Source organism: Rhinolophus ferrumequinum, chromosome 3, assembly GCF_004115265.2.
Source record: "Rhinolophus ferrumequinum isolate MPI-CBG mRhiFer1 chromosome 3, mRhiFer1_v1.p, whole genome shotgun sequence".
In the NCBI taxonomy this organism is placed as follows: Eukaryota; Metazoa; Chordata; class Mammalia; order Chiroptera; family Rhinolophidae; genus Rhinolophus; species Rhinolophus ferrumequinum.
The window spans coordinates 61,187,898-61,201,302 of NC_046286.1; the positions used below are offsets into that span (position 1 = coordinate 61,187,898).

At 37.3% G+C, this 13,405-nt stretch overlaps 1 protein-coding gene and 1 non-coding gene across 3 annotated transcripts in view; both read left to right on the top strand.

Moving 5' to 3' along the window:
* The window catches only part of AFG1L (AFG1 like ATPase), a 183,204-nt gene that overhangs the window by 75,873 nt on the left and 93,926 nt on the right, over window positions 1-13,405 (top strand). The gene's annotated exons all lie outside the window — the stretch shown is intronic.
* On the top strand, window positions 12,435-12,507 carry TRNAL-CAG (transfer RNA leucine (anticodon CAG)). The gene has a single exon. It is a non-coding gene; the product is annotated as a tRNA-Leu (tRNA).

Consider the following 13,405-nt stretch of genomic DNA (forward strand, 5'->3'; position numbering starts at 1 on the left):
TCCCTGTGACCCCCCCCCCCTTCCCCCCCAGGGAATGCTTGTCTGGGCTCAGCCTTTCTTCTTCAAGTCATAGCAGCAGTGGGCCTGTGCCTCTGATTTCTGGGCCATGGTACCGGAGTTTGTCTGCTAGGGATTACAGTTGTAGATAAATCAAGCATGATATGGTGGTTTGTGGAAAATAGTTTTGAGCCTCAGATCAGTTCAATAGCAGGGCACTTTTTGTCTAGCACCAAAATGAGCTACATAAATTCCTAATGTGGGATATAGCTGCCCAAGAATGATTTTTTGTCTTACCAGAAATGTACTATTATAGTTGGCTTCAGCTATAATCATTTATGATATCAAATAGAAGAAATATTTCCAACTCAAGGAATCAATTAAGAGATCTTTGTCAGCAAGGCTCATCTAATTAATTTTGTAGTTGACATTGCAGGGACTAAGAGTGCTATTATCTCAAAAGGAAAGTTATGGAAAGAGATGCTAAGGACTGTGCTTACTCATCCATACGATTCTTGTAGAGATCAGTGCAAAAACCACACTGAACTTAAATGAACTCTTAAAGAACTTTGTTGAAGAATTCCGTCCACTCACACCAGCACCCCATCTGGTAATAATAAGGGCTTCAGACTCCTAAGACAACATTAAGAATCAAAGTGAAAGCTTTTGTTGACTCATCCTCAGCCATTCACACTTGCTCATGAAATAGTTCTGAAAGTTAACAGAAGGGTTGGGTTCTTTGCCACTAGTTTTTGCTTGGCTGGTTTTGGGTCTTCTTCAGGTACAAAGGATTCCTAGAAATATGCAACTCTGTTCTCTCATTGAAGACTCCAGTCAAGATATTTAAGTCCATTGATGCCTATTATAAAAAGAAATCCTGGTATGAAAACTATATCATTGGTGTTTGACCTTACTGAAAAAATGAATATATATGTATATAGATGGTAGTATTTTTGTAATCAAGATTTTATGTAACATTTTATAAAGTTTCTCTTTCACGGTTCTTAAAAAAAAAAAAGATCCAATGGAGTCAGTCTATAATTTCCTAGAATTCTCATAACACAATATTAGCAAAGCAAATCTTGCAATATATAAAAAGGATAATGCAATGGTGACTATGTAGGGTTTATCTTAGGAATACAAAATTTATTTAAAGTCTGAAATCAATCAGTGTCATCTACTATATTAACAGAATAAAGGATAAAAATAATATTATTTCACTAGATACAGATAAAACATTTGACAAGATCCATTCATTATTAAATGCTAGGGTTAGCATTTTGTTTAAAAAGCCCACCAAGTAGGAAAAGAAAAAAACTTCCCTAATCTGATAAAGAGCATCTACCAAACCATCTACCAAAACCCAGTAAATATATTTAATGGTGAAATATTGAACTTCTCCCTCTCAGGGAACAAAGCAAGGATGCTTACTCGTCTCATTTCTAGTCAGCATAATATCAGATGTCCTAGTCATTGAAATAAGGCAAGAAAACAAAGCACGTAAGTAATGGAAAGGAAGAACTAAAACTGTCTATTTTTGCAGAAGACACTGTTTACATCTGCAAAACCTCCAAATAAGTTCGTAGAGCTAATATGTTAATTTAGCAATCACAGGTTACAAAGTTAATATGCAAAAATCAATGATATTTTGTATATTTGTAGCAAATAATTAGAAAATGATATAAAACAACTTTTTACAATAGCATCAAAAATATAAATTAGAAATAAATTCAGCAGAAAATCTGTAATACTGCTTCACTGAAAAATACAAATTATTGCTGGGAGAAACTAAGAAGATCTAAATAAATGGAACAATATATTTCTTGTATTGAAGCACTCAGTATTGTAAAAAGGTCACTTCTTTGCAAATTGATCTATAGATTTAAGTGCAATCACAGTCATAACCCCAGCATGCTTTTTTTGGGGGGGACAGAAATTAACAAGTTGATTCTAAACCTTATATGGAAATGAAAAGTACCTTGAATGAGCAAAACAATCTTTAAAAAGGATGACAAATTTGAAGGACAAACAGTAGCTGATTTTAAGTCTTACTATAGAGCTACAATGATTAAGATATATGGTACTGGCATAAGGATAGAACAATTAATCAATGGAGACTAATGATTTGGGGGTAGGCAAAGATTTCTTAGACAAATCACAGAAAGAAATACCGTAAATAAAACTTGATAAATTAGACTTTAACAAAATTAAAAACTTCTGCTGCTCCAAAAGCACCTTAATAAAATGAATAGGCAAGCCATAGACTGGGAGAAAAGATTTGTAAATCATATATTTGACAAAGGGATGGTATCCAGAATATATAAAGAATTCCTAAAAGTCAATCATAGAAAGACAAACAACCCAATAACTATTGGGCCCAATTTTGAAAAGGCACTTCTTTCGGCTAGTAGGTACATGCAAAAACGCCCTTCTTCAATAGTTATCAGGTAAGTGCAAATTAAAAGCACAATGAAACATCATGCTATATACCCACCACAAAAACTAAAATTAAAAAGACTTGAAAAACCAAATACTTATGAGGATGTGAAGTAACTAGAACTCTCAGACACTGTGGATGGGATGTAAAGTGTAAGACATACTTTGGAAAAAAGTCTTGTACAAAAATGTTTACAGCAGCTTTATTTATAATAGCCAATAACTAGAAACAATTCAGATATTTATCAATTGGAAGATGGATAAACAAACTGGCATATTCTATAAAGTTGAATACTGTTCACAATCAAAAGTAATGGGCATGTAACAACATGGATGAATTTCAGAAACATTAGGCTGAGTTAAAGAAGCCATACACAAAAGAATATGTACTCTATAATTTTATTTTTATGAGGTTTTAGAAAAGGTTTTATGGTTTGCTTTAGGGATTATAGGATGTATCTTTAACTGACCACAGTTTACCTTCAAGTGACATACCACTTGGAGTATAGTGTAAGAACCTTAGGCCAGTATATACCCATTTCTCTCCTTGCAGTCTTTGTGCTATTGTTTTTATACATTTTACTTCTAAATATGTTATAAATCCCACAATATATTATCATTAATTTTGTTTTAAATAGTTATCTTTTAAAGAGGTTTCGATAATAATTTAAAAAATCTCATATTCACCCACTTTTCTGGTCCTGTTGCTGCCTTTGTAAAGCTGCCTTTGAACCCCCACCCCGATCAAAATGACTTGCTTCTTGCTCTGGGTATTATGCGTGTACTGTGGTTTTTTTTGTTTGTTTGTTTTTTACTTACTCTCATAGGTATGGTCTGGTTGTGTCTGTCAGCTGTGATAAGCCCAATAGGTTGCAATACAGTTCTGGAAAAGTCTGCAATTTTTAACATTATTAAAATAAGACTTTGACTTTATATTAGGTATACCAATTACTGGCTGGGAATTCCCCCAGATTATTTTAAAAACTCTGAATATTAGTTTATCTGGAAAATGTAGTTAGAAATATTTACTTTGTAGGGTTATAATGATTTGTGTACAGTGCCCAGCATATTACCTGGATCTTAGTAGACATTCTGTAAATCTTAGTTCCTCCTTTTATTTGTCTTTTGTCTTTATCACTCATTTCAGTGTAAACACATAGTAGGAATTTATGAATGTATGTTGAATTGAATATAAAACTATAATATACCATCAAATGGGAACAATTTAATTAACTATATTATCTACACATTTAGTAAAATACTGTTTGAACTCCAATTAATTTTTAAAAAATAAACTAAGTAACTGTTGCTGCTTAAATTCTCTATAGGTACCATTTTCTTTTAATCTATACCTTATATAAAAGAAGAATCTCCTGGAAGGATAAATCACATTGGTTTCATAAAGCTATATAATTATTTTATGTTCATTTATAAGAAAGCTCCTTTTAATTACCTGTCTTAAAAGTTTTCCTTACTCTAAACCAATATGTATTTATATAAATAAATGTTATTCACCCTGTTGGTTTTGACACTTGGATTTTTAAAGAAAAGATCTGCACATCCATGTGCATCTCCAAAGTATTTCTGTAGTTCCTTGTAATTACTTTAAAAATCCTCTTTGCATGTATTTCATCTTGTAAGTATTATTATAGTTATTCACTGTGGAGAATGTAGAGGTCCTTACACCAGTCTCAAAAAAATGAATGTCCCATAATTCCAGTATTCTATCTTATATATCAAGTGCTCATTTAGCTCTGTTCAAAGATAATTAAAAAATTGTAAGCAAGAACTTATGTTGAATTTTTGAATAGTATTTAGTAAATAATGACAAACGTTGATATAAATGTATTATAAAATCTTTACGTCTAAGAAAAATAATATTAAGCAACCAATATTAAAATTTTTTGGTAGCTAAATCACATTTCAGGAGATGGATCTATTGTATTGATAATTAGCATATTATTTGAATTGCAAAAGAAACTCTTCAATTTAATGAGTACAGTCCTTTTTCACTTAAGTGTCCTATAAAAACTTAAAGGTTTTCAAGACAAATTAATTTTTAGAATTTTGTTTAGAAAATACTTTTCAGAGCATAAAGTTTGAACTATATATACTTGTAAAGGCTGTTTTTTTTTTTAAGTTAACCCTTTAAAAAGTTAAATCTTGAACACTTAAAGGCATTGTTATTCTACTTTAACTTTGCTGATGAGTGGAAATCTTTTAATCAAGAATATTACGAGTGGGCCTTTACATCTCTCTTTCCATTAACCTACTGAAAGGAACATGCTTGTTAAGTTACATCTCAGAGACTTATATGCCCATTAAAGAGGTATTATTCCATGAGTCTAAAAGGTTACCTTAACACAGGTAAACTTTCATTCGTGTAATATCTTAATTTTAATTCTATAACATTGTGTTCTTTGATATTCACTAATGTTGTGTATTCTTCCCCAATAATTTTTTTAAGACTATAATATACATTTTTTTACTTAAACTTTATTGGAGTGACAATGGTCAACAAAACTACATAGGTTTTTTTTTTTTTTTAAATTTATTTTTAATTTATTGGGGTGACAATTGTTAGTAAAATTACATAGATTTCAGGTGTGCAATTCTGTATCACATCATTCATAAATCACATTGTGTGTTCACCACCCAAAGTCAGCTCCCCTTCCATCACCATACATTTGATCCCCCTCACCCTCATCCCCCACCCCCCAACCCCTTTACCTTCTGGTAACCACCAAATTACATTCCCCAGATTAATTTTCAAGCCCGTGGCCATCCTATGGTCACCGATTGCCCTCCAATCCCCTCACCCTCCCCCCCACCCCCCACCCCTCTCGCCCATCTAGCAACCCTCAGTTTTTCCTCATTGTCTCCCAAACTGTTTCTGATTAGTTCATTCACTTACTTTTCTTTAGAATCCGCAAATAAGTGAGATCATATGGTACTTATCTTTCTCTGTCTGACTTATTTCACTTAACATAATGTTCTCTAGATCCATCCATGTTGTTGCAAATGGTAAGATTTCTTTCTTCTTTATGGCTGCATAATACTCCATTGTATAAATGTACCACAGTTTCTTAATCCAGTCATCTACCGATGGGCATTTTGGTTGTTTCCATGTCTTAGCTTTTGTGTATAGTGCTGCAATAAACATAGGAGTGCATAAAGATTTTTGAATTGAAGTTTTGGATTTCTCCGGATAGATACCTAGGAGTGGAATTACTGGATCATAAGGTAGTTCCATTTTCAGATTTTTGAGATACCTCCATACTGTTTTCCATAGCGGCTGCACCAATCTGCAATCCCACCAACAGTGCACAAGCGTTCCCTTTTCTCCACATCCGCGCCAGCACTTGTTGTTTGTTGATTTATTGATGATAGCCATTTTGACTGGGGTGAGGTGGTATCTCATTGTGGTTTTTATTTGCATTTCTCTGATGGTTAGTGAGGTTGAGCATTTCTTCATATGTCTGTTTGCCATCTGTATGTCCTTTTTAGAAAAATGTCTCTTCAAGTCCTCTGCCCATTTTTTAATTGGATCGTTTGTTTTTTTGGAGTTGAGTTGAGTGAGTTTTCCATAGATTTGTGATATTAATCCCTTATCAGATATATCATTGGCAAATATCTTTTCCCATTCAGTAGGATCCCTTCTTGTTTTATTGATGGTTTCCTTTGCTGTGAAAAAACTTTTTAGTTTGATATAATCCCATATGTTTATTTTTTCTCTTAGTTCCCTCGAGTGAGGGTATATATCAGTAAAAATCTTACTCCGGGTAATGTCTGAGAAGTTTCTTCCTATATTTTCTTCTAGGTATTTTATGGTTTCAGATCTTACATTTAAGTCTTTAAGCCATTTTGAATTTATTTTTGTATATGGTGTAAGGAGGTGGTCCAACTTCATTTTTTTGCATGTGTCTGTCCAGGTTTCCCAGCACCATTTATTGAATAGACTGTCATTACTCCATCGTACATTCTTGCTTCCATTGTCGTAGATTAAATGGCCATATAGGCGTGGATTTATTTCTGGACTCTCTATTCTGTTCCATTGATCTATGTGTCTGTTTTTATGCCAGTACCATGCTGTTTTGATTACTGTAGCCTTGTAGTATAATTTGAAGTCAGGTATTGTTATACCTCCCACTTTGTTCTTATTTCTCAAGATTGCCTTTGCTATTCGGGGTCTTTTATGGTCCCATATAAATTTTAGGATTATATGTTCTATTTCTGTGAAAAACGACGTTGGCAGTTTGATAGGAATTGCATTGAATATGTATATTGCCTTAGGCAGTATGGACATTTTAACTATATTAATTCTTCCTATCCATGAACATGATATGTGTTTCCATCTATTTATATCTTCCTTCATTCCTTTCTTCAGTGTCTTATAATTTTCTGAGTATAGATCTTTTACTTCTTTGGTTAAATTTATTCCCAGGTATTTTATAGTCTTTGGAGCGATTGTAAATGGGATTGTTTTTTAATTTCTCCTTCTGATGTTTTATTATTGGTATATACAAATGCAACTGATTTCTGAATATTAATTTTGTATCCTGCCACTTTACTAAATTCATCTATCAGCTCTAATAGCTTCTTGGTGGAGTCTTTAGGGTTCTCTATATATAGTATCATATCATCTGCATACAATGATAACTTTACTTCCTCCTTACCAATCTGGATGCCTTTTATTTCTTTTTCTTGTCTGATTGCTGTGGCAAGAACTTCCAGAACTATGTTGAATAGAAGCGGAGATAATGGGCATCCTTGCCTTGTTCCTGATCTTAGGGGGAATGGTTTTAGCTTTTCCCCATTGAGTATGATGTTAGCTGTGGGTTTGTCATATATGGCCTTTATTATGTTGAGATAAGATCCCTCTATTCCCACTTTCTTAAGGGTTTTTATCATAAATGGCTGTTGGATTTTATCAAATGCTTTTTCTGCATCTATTGATATGATCATGTGATTTTTATTTTTCATTTTGTTAATGTGGTGTATCACATTAATAGATTTGCGGATGTTGAACCACCCCTGCATACCAGGAATGAATCCCACTTGATCGTGGTGAATGATCTTTTTAATGTATTGCTGAATTCTGTTTGCTAATATTTTGTTGAGGATTTTTGCATCTATGTTCATTAAAGATATCGGCCTGTAGTTTTCTTTTTTTGTGGTGTCTTTGTCTGATTTTGGGATCAGGGTGATAGTGGCTTCGTAAAAAGTGTTTGGGAGTCTTCCCTCCTTCTGGATTTTTTGGAAGAGCTTGAGGAGAATTGGTGATAATTCTTTTTTGAACGCTTTGTAAAATTCACCTGTAAAGCCATCTGGTCCAGGGCTTTTGTTTGTTGGGAGACTGTTGATTACTGATTCAATTTCCGTGGTGGTAATCAGTCTATTCAGGTTTTCTGTTTCTTCTTGAGTTAGCCTTGGAAGGTTGTACGCCTCTAGAAAATTGTCCATTTCTTCCAAATTGTCAAATTTGTTGGCATATAGTTGCTCATAGTAACTTCTTAAAACTCTTTGTATTTCTGCAGTGTCCGTTGTCACTTCTCCTCTTTCGTTTCTGATTTTATTAATTTGGGTCCTCTCTCTCTTTTTTTAATGAGTCTGGCTAATGGTTTGTCGATTTTGTTTATCTTCTCTAAGAACCAACTCTTGGATTCATTGATCTTTTGTATTGTTTTTCTGGTTTCTATTTCATTTAATTCTGCTCTGATCTTTATTATCTCCTTCCTTGTGTTCCCTTTGGGCTTATTTTGCTGTTCTTTTTCCAGATCCCTTAAATGTGAAGATAAACTGTTGATTAGTGATGTTTCTTGTTTCTTTAGGTAGGCCTGCAAAGCTATGAATTTCCCTCTTAGGACTGCTTTCGCGGCATCCCAAAGATTTTGGGTCGTCGTGTTTTCATTTTCATTTATCTCGAAATATCTTTTGATTTCTTCCTTGATCTCCTGCTTGACCCATTCATTATTTAGTAATAAGTTATTCAGCCTCCATGAATTGGTGTGTCTTCCCGTTTTTTTCCTGTAGTTCATTTCTAATTTCATAGCATTGTGATCAGAGAAGACAATTGGTATGATTTCAATTTTCTTAAATTTATCAAGACTTGTTTTGTGGCCTAACATATGATCTATCTTGGAAAATGTTCCATGTGCGCTTGAGAAGAAGGTGTATTTTGCAGCATTGGGGTGAAATGTTCTGAAAATATCGATTAAATCCAAGTGGTCCAATGTATCATTTAAGGCTGTTGTTTCCATATTGATTTTCTGTCTGGAAGACCTGTCCCTTGTGGTCAGAGGTGTGTTGAAGTCCCCGACTATAATAGTGTTACTGTTGATCTCTGCCTTTATGTCAGTCAGTACCTGTTTTATATATTTAGGTGCTCCTATGTTGGGTGCATAGATGTTTACTAGGGTTATGTCCTCTTGTCGGATCGATCCCTTTATTATTATATAGTGCCCATCTTTATCTTTTAGTATGTTCTTCATTTTAAAGTCTATTTGGTCAGATATAAGTATTGCAACTCCAGCTTTTTTCTCGTTTCCATTTGCATGAAATATCTTACTCCAACTCTTCACTTTCAGCCTGTGTGTGTCTTTTGTTCTGAGGTGAGTCTCTTGTATACAGCATATACAAGGGTCTTGCTGTCTTATCCACTCAGCCACCCTATGTCTCTTGATTGGAGCATTTAATCCATTTACATTTAAAGTGATTATTGATAGGTACATAGATATTGCCATTTTTAAATTTGTAGTTAGGTTGTTTTGATCTTTCTTCTATTTACAGAAGTCCTTTTAGTATTTCTTGCAATGCAGGCTTGGTGGTGATAAATTCCTTTAGCTTATTTTTTTCTGGAAAGCTCTTTATCTCTCCATCAACTTTAAATGATAGCCTTGCTGGATAAAGCAATCTAGGTTGTACGCCTTTGTTTTCCATCACTTTGAGTATCTCCTGCCACTCCCTCCTGGCCTTCAATGTTTCTGTAGAAAAATCATTTGATAGTCTTATGGGAGTTCCCTTGTATGTAACCCTCCGTCTTTCTCTTGCTGCTTTAGGATTCTCTCTTTGTCTTTAAGCTTTGCCATTTTAACTATAATGTGTCTTGGTGTGGACCTGTTTGGGTTAATCCTGGTTGGAACTCTCTGCACTTCCTGGACTTGAATGTTGGTTTCCTTCATCAGGTTGGGGAAGTTTTCAGACATTATTACTTCAAATATGTTCTCAATCCCTTGCTTGCTCTCTTCACCTTCTGGTATTCCTATGATGCGCATGTTGTTGCGCTTGATGTTATCCCAGAGGTCTCTTAGGCCATCCTCATTGTTTTTTATTCTTTTTTCTTTCTGTTGTTCCGTTTGGGTGATCTCTGCTACCTTGTCTTCTAAGTCGCTGATTCGATCCTCTGCTTCATCTAGCCTGCTGGTAATTCCTTCAAGTGAGTTCTTAATTTCGGTAATTGTGTTCTTTAGTTCTAACTGGTTTTTCCTTATGATTTCTACATCCTTCTTTATGTTTTCTCTAAGCTCGTTTGTTATGATTTCTACATCCTTCTTTATGTCTTCTCTAAGCTCCTTAAACATTCTTATCACCAGTATTCTGAACTCTGTCTCTGAGAGGTTGGTTACATCTGCTTCATTTGGTTCCAGTTGTGGAGGCTTCTTCTGTTCTTTTATTTGGGACGTGTATCTTTGTTTCCCCATTCTGGCTGACTGTGTTTATTTTGATATATTAGGTAGATCCCCTAGAGTTCTTAGTTCTTGCTAGGTTATCTTATGTAGTATGTGTCCTTTATATTTGACTCGCACCACGTCGTCCTCCTCTGCATGTGCTCCAAAGGTGAGTCTTGTGTTGTGTACACTGTCCCGTTCAAGAAGATCTTTAATTGCTTCCCGCTAGTGAGCAGGTGGGGTCAACTCCTGGGCTGACCCGCCGTGAGACTTGGCTCTGCCCCCCGCAGGGCGCTCTGCTGCGTGAGGGTTGACCACCTCAATGTGATTTGGCCTCTATGGGCTCCAGAGCCTGCAGAGAACCCCCTCTAGGTGTGTGACCTGCAGGTCAAACCCGGCTGCACTCCGATTTGGTCTGGAGTTGGCCCCCGGATATGCCGAGTCCCGTGCCACCCAAGCTGGGCCCCGGCAGGGAAGTCCCAGAACAAGGCAAATCACCAAGCACAGCAGCAACGACAACAGCAAAGAAAAAAAAATCAAGTACATTCACATGCAAAAAAAACCAAAAAAAAACAGCCGATAACCCCCGCTCGACACAGGCAAAGATATCAAAGATACAAGACAAAGCAAAACAAAACCATGCAAAGCAAAACAAAGCAAAACAAAAAGCAGTGACCGTCTCGGCCTGAGCCCACCAAGCAATGACCAGGTTGTCCTCTGCTGTACCAAAGAGCCCCCTGCTTATTGCGCAGGCAGAGCCGGTCACCTGGTGCCCAGAGAGACTTTGGGACTGCAGACTTAAATGCGTGGGCCTGAGGGGTCTGGATGATAGTCTCCACAAAGTCAGTGCAGCTTCTGCCCTTGTCCGCACGTATGCACACCGAGAGTAGCACCACCAGCCCTTTGTCCAGAACTCCAGAGTCCTAGGGCACTTCTTCAGTGTGTGTGTATGGGTGCGGGCGGGAGATTTCTGATCTGCTGACCGTGCCTCACAAGCTGGGCCCCGGCAGTGCAGTTTCAGAACAAAGCAAATCACCAAGCACAACAGCAACAACAACAACAAAGAAAAATATCAAATACGTTCACATGCAAAACCACCTGATAACCCCCACTCGACAGAGGCAAAGATATCAAAGATATAAAGACAAAGCCAAACATAACAAAACAAAGCAATACAAAAAGTAGCGACAGTCTCGGCCTAAGCCCACCAAGCAATGTCCAGGTTGTTCTCTGCTGTACCAAAGAGCCCCCTGCTTATTGCGCAGGCAGAGCCGGTCACCTGGTGCCCAGAGAGACTTTGGGACTGCAGACTTAAATGCGTGGGCCTGAGAGGTCTGGATGATAGTTTTTACAATGTCAGTGCAGTTTCTGCCCTTGCCTGCACATTTGCACACTGAGAGTGGCACCACCAGATACGTGACCAGTACTCTTGAGTCTTAAGGCACCTCTTCAGTGTGTGTGTGTGAGTGCGGGCGGGAGATTTCTGATCTGCTGAAAGCCCAGAGCTGCACCTGCCTCACTGCTGATCTCCGGGTGTGTCTCGGCAGCTGCACCCACCCCACCCTAGGCAAGCCAGGAAGGGTGGGGGCTGGGGGTGGAGGCGTCTCTTCTCTCCTAGCGCAGCCAAAATCACGCACACTTCCCAGTCTGCCTGGGTCAGGGCTGCCCGTCAGGCTTCCCAAAGCCTGAGCGTTAGATACCACTCCTCGGTTCAGGGGCCGGTTTAAGTCTCTGGAAGGGCGGAGTAAGATTGGAAGAGCGGAGCGGGGGAGGGGCCCAGGTATGGAGGCTATGTTCTTTGTCTGCGCTAGGGCCCTCCCGGCGGGAGAAATCAGCCGTGGGACGCAGGGAAAGAGCCCACCTCCTGGTCCCCGCGCTCTCCGCTCCGCCCTGGGATCCCGTGCGTGCCCGGCACAGCGGTTTTCGGTTTTCGCCCCCGCCAGCTGAGGCTCCGTTGGGGGCTGGACTCTCCCGCCGCTGCCGGCCGGGCGTTTTCACGCCGCTCCCCTTTTTCCTTCCCCTGCTCGCCCAATTAGCGCACCTTCAAGTATTTCTTAGCTTCAAGTAATCCACGAATCTCCCCGCTATCCTGTGTGATGAGTGAAAATTTCTTTGATGGGTTATAGGTCCCATTTGCAACAAGATCCGGAGGAGAACTCAGAAAGTGCGCCCTGCTGCCGCCATTCTACATAGGTTTTAAGTGTACAATTCTATAATACATTGTCTATGTATTGCATTATGTGTCAGTGAACCCAATAAATTTTAAAAGAACTTGAGTCATAATTGACATACAATTTAAAGGATACAGTTTAAAAAATATTGAAGCATACAGGCGGCTGGTTGGCTCAGTGGATGGAGCGTGGTGCTCAGAACACCAAGGTCGCCGGTTCAAGTCCCGCATGGGCCAGTGAGCTGTGCCCTCCACGGTAAGATTGGAAACAATGACTTGGCTTGGAGCTGAGCTTCAACTAGATTGAAAAAAACAATGACTTGACATCCTGGAAAAACACACTGTTCCCCAATATTCCCCAATAATTGAAAAAAAATAAAGTAAATATTGAAGCATATATATATATATATATATCTGTAAAATCACCACCACACACAATATAATGAGCATTTCCATTGCACCCCAAACTTTCCACATCCCTTTTTTCGTCTTTCCCTGCCATCCCTGCCCCACATCCACCTTTTATAGGCATCCAGTGATTTGCTTTCTGTTACTATAGATTGGTTGGCTTTTTTTCTAGTTTTATATAAATGGAATCACACAGTATGCTGATTTCTTTCTTTGTTTTTTTTTGGTTTGACTTTTTTTACTGCATAATTATTTTGAGATTCATCTATTTTGTTATGTGTATGAATAGTTTATCCTTTTTATTTCTGAGTAGTATTTCATTGTACAGATATGCCAGTTTATCCATTCACCTGTTAGACTTTTGGATTGCTTACAGTTTTTGGCTGTTATAAACAAAGTTGCAATTCTTAGCTTCATGAATAGTTATTATGAATAAAGGACAGGGTATTTTATTTATTTTTTTATTAGTATCAGGTGTACAAAACAATGTGATAGTTAGACATTCATACCCCTCACAAAGTGATATTCCCCGCCACAATCTACAACCCCTCTGATATTATATATAGCTGTTACAATTCAATTGACTCTATTCCCTATGCTGTACTCCTCATCCTGTGACTATTTACATAGTATGTATAGTATACACACACACACACACACACACACACATATATATATATATATATATAGTATATATATTTAATTATAGTTGACATTCAATATTATT